Below are 11,016 nucleotides of genomic sequence, written 5' to 3' on the forward strand. Positions count from 1 at the left end.
CTATGAGACCAAGTGTCACCATCTTTACTTCTAAGGAGCATTCTGGCTGTATTTATTCCAAGACAAATTTGTTTGTTCTTTTGGCAGTCCATGGTATTTTCAATGTTCTTTGGCAGCATGACAATTCAAATGCCTCGATTCTTCTCCTGTCTTCCTTATTCAGTGTCCAACACTTACTTGCATATGAGGCAATTGAAAACAGCATGGCTTGGGTCAGACACATCTTTGTCCACCAAGTAAAATCCTTACTTTTCAATTCTTTAAAGAAGTTTTGTGCAGTAGATGCACCCAATGCAATGTGTCCTTAGATCTCTTGACTGCTGTCACCAGAACACTGAGTGCAGGTTTAAGCAGGATGGAATCCTTGACAATTTCCATCTTCTCTGATGACTGGCTCCACATACGGATTGAATAAGTATGGTGAGAGGATACAACCCTGGGACACATCTTTTCCGATTTTAAACCATGTAGTAATCCCTTGTTCTGTTCGCACAAGTGCCTTTTGACCTACTCAAAAGATCACCATTGCTGCAGAATCCTGTACATAATAGTATTTACCTCTGAGACACTACTACCATTGTCTTCCCCAGCCTCCATTATTTTTTTTGCCAAACTCTCTCTTTTTGAATATTACCTTCGCTTCACCCAAGTTCATTAACTCTACTTGACTTCTTCTCTATTTGGAAATTCTGTAACTACACTATACCCTCTCTTTACTTTGTAATTATGTTCATTACAAATTTATATCTCTGGTTTCCTATGTTGTTTCTTGTAGGTTTGGATATTTCTGTATCTGGGTTGACTTCTCTTCCCCCACTCCTTCAAACAATTTTATTAGGAGTTAATTCAGATGTCATGCTATTCCATAGTTCAATCATATCAAGCAGTATTGTACAATCGCTACCACAATTGGAGACAAAACATTTTCTTCTTTCTTGAACTTGATATCAGCTGCACCTTATGCTCCCACCATTTCCTTAGCATCACCCCCCAAGAGTCCATATTTTGGTTATTTTAAAAAATCATTTTATTGGGGGCTCTTATCACAATCCATACATATATCCATTGTGTCAAGCACATTTGTACATTGGTTGCCATCATCATTCTCAAGACATTTTCTTTCTACTTGAGCCCTTGGTATCAGCTCCTCATTTTTTCCCCTCCTTCCCTGCTCCTCCCTCATTCATGAACCCTTGATAATTTATAAATTAAAAATTTATAATAATTTATTATTATTTTGTCCATATTCTAGTTATTGTCTCCATAGATTCACCTATCTTGAGTTTCATACACTGAAAAACATAGAGAAATATATAACAGAGTGGAAAGAACACTACCAACAATAACAAAATACAACAGAGATAAAATCTAATTTGGAAAAGGAAAAAATAGAAAATATTAAAAAGCAGATCAAGCTCAAAGTATATCAAAAGGGAAATCAAATGCCAAGGTTTTAACCATTTGAGTCAGATTTATCATTTTTAAAATTTTCATATGTTTTATTTCTTAAACACTTAATCACTTTGCAAGCTAGCAGTAAAATATTGGCCTAAATAGTTTATTAATTAGCACCATGCACTTTAAAAAAAATCACTTTATTGGGTGCTCATACAACTCTTATCACAATCCATAAATGCATCCATTAGCATCATGTACTTTTTAACACAAACTGGAACATTGTTTCATTATAAATGATTATAAAATAAAATGATCATTTCAAATGCTAAGTTAGGCTTAAACAACCCACGAACCATTAATTTTTAACCACTTTTTTTGGCTTTATGCACAAAGATTTCAATAAGGAATTTAACTACCAATTAAATGCATGTTATGTCAATCTAACAAATCAAAGTATTATAGTATAAAGCCATAATCTCAGAAATTACCATTTAATTAAAAGGCATTGTGTTAGTCTGGGTACTTTAGAGAGACAAATCCACAGCAACTTATGTATAAGAGAGAGTTTTATATAAAGGTTAAGTGCACATAAAGAAAACATCCCAACCCAGTGCTGCCCAAGCCCCCAAGTCCAACATTAACCCATTCACCCATATGTCCAACACTAGTCCACAAAGTCCTCCTCCATCTCACAAAAAAGACACAATGATGCTGACTGCAGGAGGAAAGCCAAGTCAGTGAATGCGTAAACATTTCAACACTGGCAGGGGTCTCCACACAGCTGCCCCAGCACCCAGGTTGCATCGGGGTAGGTCCATGTGGCTTCTCCTCAGGGATGTCTTGCAGGAAGTCAGCCTTGCAAGCTGAAGCAGGGAACGGATAAGGCAGCTGCACCCTGGTGGGACCATCACAAAGCAAGAGACCCGAGAACTAGAAAGACGAGGCTCACCAAGCCATTTATCCCTCTGCCCTTCAATTAACCCCACATGTGTTTATTGGGCAGGTTGGCACAATAAACTAACTACATCAGGCATATATGTAAAATTAAGTAATCTGCTATAAAAACAAAAGATACTGCACAGCTAACTTATAACCCCTTATATTTTTTAGAAAAATGAGGAAATAGGTCGGTAAAAATTTCTACCATGCAAGATCAGTTACACATATAGTTTAGTACATGTCAGCATTCTCCGGCTTTGCTTACTAGAGTTTGGTCTAACTGAAAAGCCATCGAAACTTCCAGGAAAGCTCTCAGGGACAGCTGAAAGCTGGAAATAAAACTGTTCCATGCAAAAAATCCCAAGTCAGTCCTGTCATTTAAAAGGAAAACTTAAGACACTTAACCCTCTCTTCCACCTGGAAAATAATTTAATATGAGAAAAAAAAATCTAATTATACTCAAACTTACTTCCACATATTACAAGCTTGTCTTGTTGTTGTTTTTTAAATCCATTTTATGTTCTGATAAAACGTTCTTCAGAGCTATGGGGTTAAGTTGAGCCACGACTGACTACTTACTAGCATGCCGGTTTTGCATACCAGCAGAATCAAATCCAGTTTGCCAAATTACTTTCATTATATCCAACTAAAAGTTTCCTGCTTCTACTACTCAACTACTTAGAGATGTGAAAGGGTAATAAAAAAATAACTACCCCAATTTATCCAGAGAACAAACGAGGTATTGAAGAATACTTAATGTCAAAACGCAAAAAATAATTTCTGATCTCCATATTAAAATATAATGAAATAAATAAACTGCTTATAAAAGTACTGCTCTATAATAATGGTATTTTTAAATTACTTGGCTTTAGGATGAGTCCTTTTAAACCAACTAAGTCAAATTAAGGAAATATCATGCATAAATATTGTACCAAAAAGTCTCAAATGACCAATGAAGAGTTTAATAGCTGTTTGCCCTAGACGTCGTTTTGCATAGCATTTTTCAAACATCCCAAGGAAAACAAGACACCATTCGGTAATGTGCCAAAATGTTTACTGCAACGTGGCCATTTTTTGTGAGGTGAGGAGTTCAGCTCAAAACCAAAGTTCCCTTTAAAGTTCTTTCATACAGAAATTCCCCTCATGACTGATATTCAAAATATTCTTTAGCGTTGCAACATCACATGATAAACATAAAACTAAACTCAGTAGTGTACACTGAATGGAAAACCCAAAGGCACTAACAGCTATTCCTTTACGAAGATGTGCAGCGCAGGGGACAGCAATGAACACTGAGGCCCTTGGACAAGCTGATGACACAGGATCCGCAACTTCACTGGCATTCCTCCGGGCGGAGGGTTAAACGCATTACAAAAAAAAAAAAAAAGTGTGTTCAATGCACAGTGTTATCTGTGCTGCCATTTTGCAAAAATTCACTTGCCAAGGCAGGTGAGGTGTATGAATGCTTGAGTTTCACAGAACTGCAACCAAGTGCAACTATAAATAATACTGAATAAATACTGAATAAAGTCTACCATCTCCAGGGGTCCTCAAACTTTTAAAATGGGGGACCAGTTCACCGTCCCTCAGACTGATGGAGGGCCGGACTACAGTTTTAAAAAACAACTATGAACAAATTCCTATGCACACTGCGTATATCTTATTTTGAAGTAAAAGAACAAATGGGGCAAAAACACCCAGTGGGCCGGATAAATGTCCTCTGCAGGCTGCATGTGGCCCGCAGGCCATAGTTTGAGGACCCTTGAACCAGTGGATAACACTTTTCAAGGCATTCAATTACCTTGCTCTTTACAGTATTCTAAGCTATTCACATTGACAATCACATTCATTGTGGTACTTGCACCAGGGGAGGCATCTAACCAGCTGTTTGGGCTAAAGAAAGGCATTCCTTGGGTTCTACATAAAAGTAACAGTTGTCACAGTCCAATGGCAATCACTGGTAGGCTGCTTAAATGAATGCTCTCTCCTTTATTCATGTGTTGAAAGGACAGGGGTGGGGGTGGGGGATGAGAAAAACAAACAAGAACCCTAGTACTATTCCAATGGCCTGTACTGGAGAAAGGAAAACTCCTTAAGATCCAGCTGGCAAGTGACTGTCATTTTATAAGGGTTTTCCTTCAAGTGAAATTTCTACATTGCCTCCCAACTTCTCTCCAAGGGTTGAGCGGTCCTTAATATCATCCACGCCATTAACTTGCCACTCAGGTTTACTGCCTGTAAACTTCTTTTTAATGGCGTCTTTAGAGCTAGCATCCATCATCTTGCTTTTTAAAGGTGCACTTTCAGGAGACCAGAATACAAATACTAGGTTGTCTTTCTTAGACTCTTTTGTTTCGTATGTGGCATCGTACAAAGCATATCGGCAATCATCCAGAGGAAGCAACTTCACAAAAGAGGTGTAGGGGTCTTCTACCTACAGTCTCACCAATGTCACCCAGCAAGATCTGCTTTGCCTTCTCTACAATTAGTTGTCTTTTGTCATCGCTTAAGCAGAAGAGGACGGCTTTCTTTCTTTATTTGATTTCCTCTTGTGTAGAAGATTTTCTTACTTTCACATCATTAAAAACTTTGAGGGCTTCATCATTCACTGTCACTCCAGAAGCCCTGGTGCCGGGGGCTGTGGCTGCCATGGCTGTTCAGGCTGCTGCTCGCTCAGTGACACTGGGACAGATTTATCATTTTAATCGACTGCAGTCATCTCTCCAACTCGGGGTTGACTTCTGGGTGGTGCTTTTCGTGTATGTTAATTCAAGATGTTATCTGCTGTTGTTGGCTCTCTAGCTAAAGAATTACTAAATTAAAGACTTACTCACAGAGTAATTAAAGAATTACTCTCAGAGGAGCCGCAGGAAGGTGCAGTAAAGCACCAGTGAAACACACAATACTCCTCTGGTTCCTTGATGATTCCTCATTCCGCACTATCATGACCTCATTACTGCCTTTCATTGCGGGCTAGACCAGATCATGTAGAGGTACAGATGAGAGATAAGACTTCATGACACACTGAATCCAGGAACAAGATGGGCAGTATCCACACCAGAAAGGAAGAGGGACAGTGGGGAAAGGAGGGGAGGAAGGGGGAACCAACCATGATGATCAACACATAACCACCACCACCCTCCAGGGGACAAACAACAGAAACCATGGGGGAAGGGAGCCAGCGGTCGGCGTAAGATATGAAAATAATAATAATTTATCAAAGGGTCACAAGGGGGGAAAAAGAGCTGTTACCAAGGGCTCAATAAAAAGTAAATGTCTAGAAAAGAATGATGGCAACCCATGTACAAATATGCTTGATACAATTGATGTATGGATTGTTATAAGAGCTGTAAGAGCCCCCTAATCAAATGATCTTTTAATTAAACAAACAAATAAATAATAAAGAACGTCCTTTAGTATATCTGCTAAGGTTGGCCTGGTTTTCACATCTGTCTTTCATTTTTGTGTATCTGGAACTGACCTAATTTCAATTTTTATTTGAGGGACAATTTTGCTGCTTCTAGGTTAATATTTTTCTCTCTTTCTCAGAATTGTGTGTGTGTGTATAATGTACATATATATTCTCTTGCCTGCGTGGTTTCTGCTATATCCCCTTTGTAGGTAACTTTCCTGTTTCCTAAGTGGCTTTCAGAATTCCTTACCTTTGGTGTGAAGTTTGATTATGATATATCTTGGTACTTTTCTCTTGGAAGCTATGGTGAAATTCCATCTCATTGAGGGTTTTCCTCATTGAGGGCTTTCCCCTCCACTTTAGGAAACATGATGTCCTTCTCCAGGGACTGGTCCCTCCCGATAAGATGGCCAAAGTATGTAAGATGAAGTCTTGCCATCCTTGCCTCTAAGGAGCGCTCTGGTCTTACTTATTCCAATGCAGACTGGTTTGTCCTTTAAGCAGTCCATGGTACTTTCAATGTTTTTTCCAGCACCACAATTCAAATGCATCTATTTTTCTATGGTCTCCTAATTGTCTTCCAACTTTCAACATGCATATGATGCAATGGAAAATACCATGGCTTGCTTGGATCAGGTGTACCTTAGTCTTCAAAGTAACAGTCTTGCTCTTCAATACTCGGAAGATTTGCCCAACACAATATGTTTTTGGATCTCTTGACTGCTGCTCCCATGAGCATTGCTTGTGGATCATGTAAGACAAAATCCTTGACAACTTCCACCTTTTCTCCATTTATCATGATGTTACATTTGATCCAAGTGTGAGGAATTTGTCTTCCTTTGTCAATTGATCAGCCAAACAATAGACAAATCCTAAAGCAGACACCAGCTAGACTTGGAAACCTTAGAATAATCAACTATTCAGCAACATGAGGACTGCATTTATCCCAGGATAGAGTTCGGAGGGGTTAGGGAAACAGGAGGATGGAGACAGATGCTGTTACATTGAAGAGATTGTAATGAATAAGATGAAAGAGAATATGTGTGAATCGAATGTAAAACTGATGATGTGCTCTGTAAAGTTTCACCCATGCACAGTAAGAAGTTAAAAAATAAAGGAAAAAACATGAATATAAAATATCATATAGAATTTAGAGCTGGAATAAAAGTTGAATTTCGGTATGGTTTTGGAGGTTGGGTGAATGGAGTAGTCCCTGTGTCCTGGGGCAGGTGAGGGGTGGAAGCCATTTATGCCATTGCTGCTCTGTCCTCACAGGTCCTTGCTGACTCAGTCTCAATGAACCATCAAGAGAGAATTCACAGTAAAGCAGCTGCCTCACAACAAAGCCCCGTGGAGATGTGTCCTCCAGGTGAGTTCTAACATTGACCCTCACCCTTCTACCAGCAGTCTGTGTGTGCCTCCAGACTTCTCTCCTGCAGATCATGGTTCTTAATTGTACAGTGCATCAGCACTGTGCTAGTAGCAGGCAAGCAAGAGATCCTTAGTGTTAGGGAGGCAACCCTGAGATGGTGACCTTGGGCTGAAATACAAAGATGGGCAGGACTCAGTGCAATCATCTAGTGAAAGAAGGCGATGAGCTTGAAGGATTTAAACAGAGGCAGGAGGCAATGATCAGTTGACTTTACTTGTGCAACTCTATTTCTGAGCTCTCTGTTGTGTTCCATTTATAGATCTGTCTGTTCCTTCATCGTGATCACTATAACTTTGTAAGATTTCAAATTGGATGTTATCATTCTTTTTTTAAACGTTTGAGTATTGAGTTGGTTCTTTTCTATATAAAAACATTCTTTAAGAACTTCCAGAGGGGAAGGTGGGATAGAAAGGGGGAACTGATCACAAGGATCTACATATAACCCCCTCCCTGGGGGACGGACAACAGAAAAGTGGGTTAAGGGAGATGTTGGACAGTATAAGACATGACAAAATAGTAATAATTTATATATTATCAAGGGCTCGTGAGGGAAGGAGGGTGGGGAGGGACGGGGGAAAATGAACTGATACCAAGGGCTCGAGTAGAAAGAAAATATTTTGAGAATGATGACGGTAAAAAATGTACAAATGTGCTTGACACAATGGATGTATGTATGGATTGTGATAAGAGTTGTATGAGTTTCCAATAAAATGATTTAAAAAAAAGAAGAATTTCCAGAAGCTATCTGTATTTTTCTGGTATCCACAAAATAGCTTCTTGGTAGTTAGAATGGGATTGGATTGTATCTATAAATAAAGTTGGGATGGATTGACAGAATAATATTCATTCTTCTTATTTATGAACATGAACTATCAAGTACTTTATTTAGAACTTTAAAAATTTATTTCATCAAGACTTTGTAGTTTTTTTCTCATATAGATCTTATATTACTTGATTAGATGCGAAGCATGAGATCAGTAGTTCTCAACCTGTGGGTCTCCACCCCTTTCGGGGTTGAACGACCCTTTCACAGGGGTTGCCTAAGACCATCGGAAAACACATAAATATTTCACAATATATAATTACATATTGTTTTGTGATTAATCCCTATGCTTTCATTATGCTCCATTTGTAACAATGAAAATACATCCTGCAGATCAGATATTTACATTACAATTCATAACAGTAGCAAAATGACAGTTATGAAGTAGCAACGAAAATAATTTTATGGCTGGGGTCACCACAACATGAGGAACTGTATTAAAGGGTCGCGGCACGAGCAAGGTTGAGAACCACTGCATTGCCTTGTTTCATTACTAATGTAAATGTTCGGCTTTATATTTCAAACTTTGTCCATTGATGGTGTTTAGTGACTTTTAAAATATAATATTATATTGTTACTATGTCATAATCAGTTATTAATTCCAGAAGTTTTTGACAACCAATTCTTAGGGATATTTTATACGTATACTAATCATGCTACTGGTGAACAAAATAATTTTATTTCTTTCTTTCTAATCTGGTTACCTTTTGTTACCTAATTGCATTAGCTAGGACTTCCGATATGATGTTGAATAGAAGTGACAAGAGGGAAAACATTGTTTTTCTTCTCCATCTTAGGGGGAGAGCATCTGGTGTCTTCCCATTGAGTATGACGGAACTGTAAGGCTATTTTAGTAGGTTACTTCCCCTTCTCTCAAGATAGACTTACAGGACGTTGCAGGTTGACAACCCCTTTCCCAAAGTGGAAGCTTGATGGCTGGAGAAGGTTATTTCCCCTCCTCCATTCATTTAGGCTCCAAACCCCTAAATTGGCTTGTCGCTGGTAAATCACTTTCCCTTGAGGGCTGGCCATGGTCAAGGAGAACAGAGAACAAAGAGGCTTTTTTCTCCCTCCCCAATTCACCCTAAAAAACTTAGTGTTGTTCCTGGAGGTGAAAATCACAGAAGTGTGAAGCCCTTCCCAGGGGTTTCCTCTGAGATTTTATCTTCCAATCTATCCCACACTCAGCACATTGTTAATGATTCCTTTAGCTTCCCTACCAGCTATTGGTCCTGTGGAGGCAGTGATGATGCTGCCCATCGCTGTTCCTGATAGTAGAGATTCTCTACATGATTCTGTCTGTCTCTCTCCAGAGTGGAAGGCAGGCATTTCCTCTGTGATCTCAATTCTCTAACAAATCTAAGAAGAGCTGTTGATTTTCAATTGTTCATCTATTTTTTCTGATTATGAAGACAGTAGGAATGACACCATCTTATCTTATGTCAAGCCAGACACATATTCTCTCCTAATTTCTTGGTCACTATTTATTGAAATGTTTTTTTTTCTGAAACCATCTCATTCTCTTCTGCCTTTGGAACTCCCATAATATGTATGATTTCTGTTTATTGGTATTCCGCAGACCCCTCCGATCTGCTTACTTTTTTTTTGTGATCCTTAGTCTGGAGAATCAAGTCTTCTATTTATTTCTACTGGCTACTTAACTCCTCGGTGAAACAATGGTGTAATAAGATATGAAAGGGTTGAAAGTAAAAACATGAAAAATGTATTATGTGCAAATAGAGCCACAGAAATCTGGAATGTCTTTATTATTGCCATACAAATAGCTTTTAAGTTAAAAGGATCACAAGAGACCAAGAAGAATGGTATATATTGATTAATTGTTGAATTCAAAGAGATATAACGATTATAAACATACAAGCACATAACAACAAAGCCCTGAAGTTTATGAAGTAAAAATGGACAGAACTGATGGAGAAATAGATAGTTCTACACTAGTAGTAGAGACTCCAATATACCAGTTTCAGTAATGGATGGAACAACCAGACAAAAGATCAATTAGAACACCAGCAACACTATCAACTGATTAGGTCTACCAGACGTATCCAGAATACTCAACAACAGCAGAGCACACACTTCTCACGTGAACATTGAACACTCTAAAGGATATCCTGCAGGTTGGGCTACTAATAAAATCTCAATCATTTTCAAAATACTGACATCAACCAAGGTATTGTTTCTGACTATAATAAATAAAATAAGAAATCAGAAACAGAAGAAAAGCGGATGGACTCATAAATATATGGAACTTGAGGAACACACTCTTACGTAACCAATAGGCTATGGAAGAAAGTATGAGAATTTAGATAATTCAGACAGATGAAAATTGCAACATAACATACCAAATGTACACATGCAATGAGAGCGGTGCACAGAGGGAATTGTACAGCAGAGAATACCTGCGTTAAGGAAGATAGATTTCAAAACAATAGCCTAACTGCAGACCTTAAGGAATTAAAAAAGGAAGAACAATGTAAGCCCTGAGCTACCTTAAGGAAGGAAAAGATAAAGACTTGAGTGGAGAAAGTAGTTCCTTATTAGAATAAATCATAGGTTCCTAAACTTATTTGGCCCACAACCCCTTTATAGAACACAAAACAAACAAATGAAACTCAGTCCCCCCACCCCCCTTGGAATGTAAAACTCTTGTTTCATACCTTACCATGCAGGATAATGTGGAGGTTTCTGCTTTTACAACCCCTCCTTGATCCCTCCAGTGCCCTCCAGAGGCATTATTGGCCACTTTGGGAAGCACCGTTGTAAATGGATAACTTTATGTATGGCTAATAGTTTCCACGAGGTCTGTGAGTCATTCTAGTGAATTATTCCACTCTGGGGACAGTGGAAACCAGAAGAGAGGCTGGCATTTTCAAATTTGGCAGTGGCTTGTGAAGGGCAGAATCCTAACTTGTGGAGGCCCACCTCTGCTGGTTCGGTTCAGAGGCTGAGTGCCCGGTAGTGAGGATGATAGAGAAGGATGATATAAGCCAGATA

At 38.7% G+C, this 11,016-nt stretch overlaps 1 pseudogene; it reads right to left on the reverse strand.

Annotated features, from left to right (window-relative positions):
- Positions 1-4,459: 4,459 nt before the first annotated feature.
- On the reverse strand, positions 4,460-4,988 carry LOC101641220 (annotated as a pseudogene).
- Between the last annotated feature and the right edge of the window lie 6,028 nt (positions 4,989-11,016).

The sequence above is a fragment of the Echinops telfairi genome, unplaced genomic scaffold (genome assembly GCF_000313985.2).
Source record: "Echinops telfairi isolate 266 unplaced genomic scaffold, ASM31398v2 ScPeMD7_9;HRSCAF=40, whole genome shotgun sequence".
NCBI classification, from domain to species: Eukaryota; Metazoa; Chordata; class Mammalia; order Afrosoricida; family Tenrecidae; genus Echinops; species Echinops telfairi.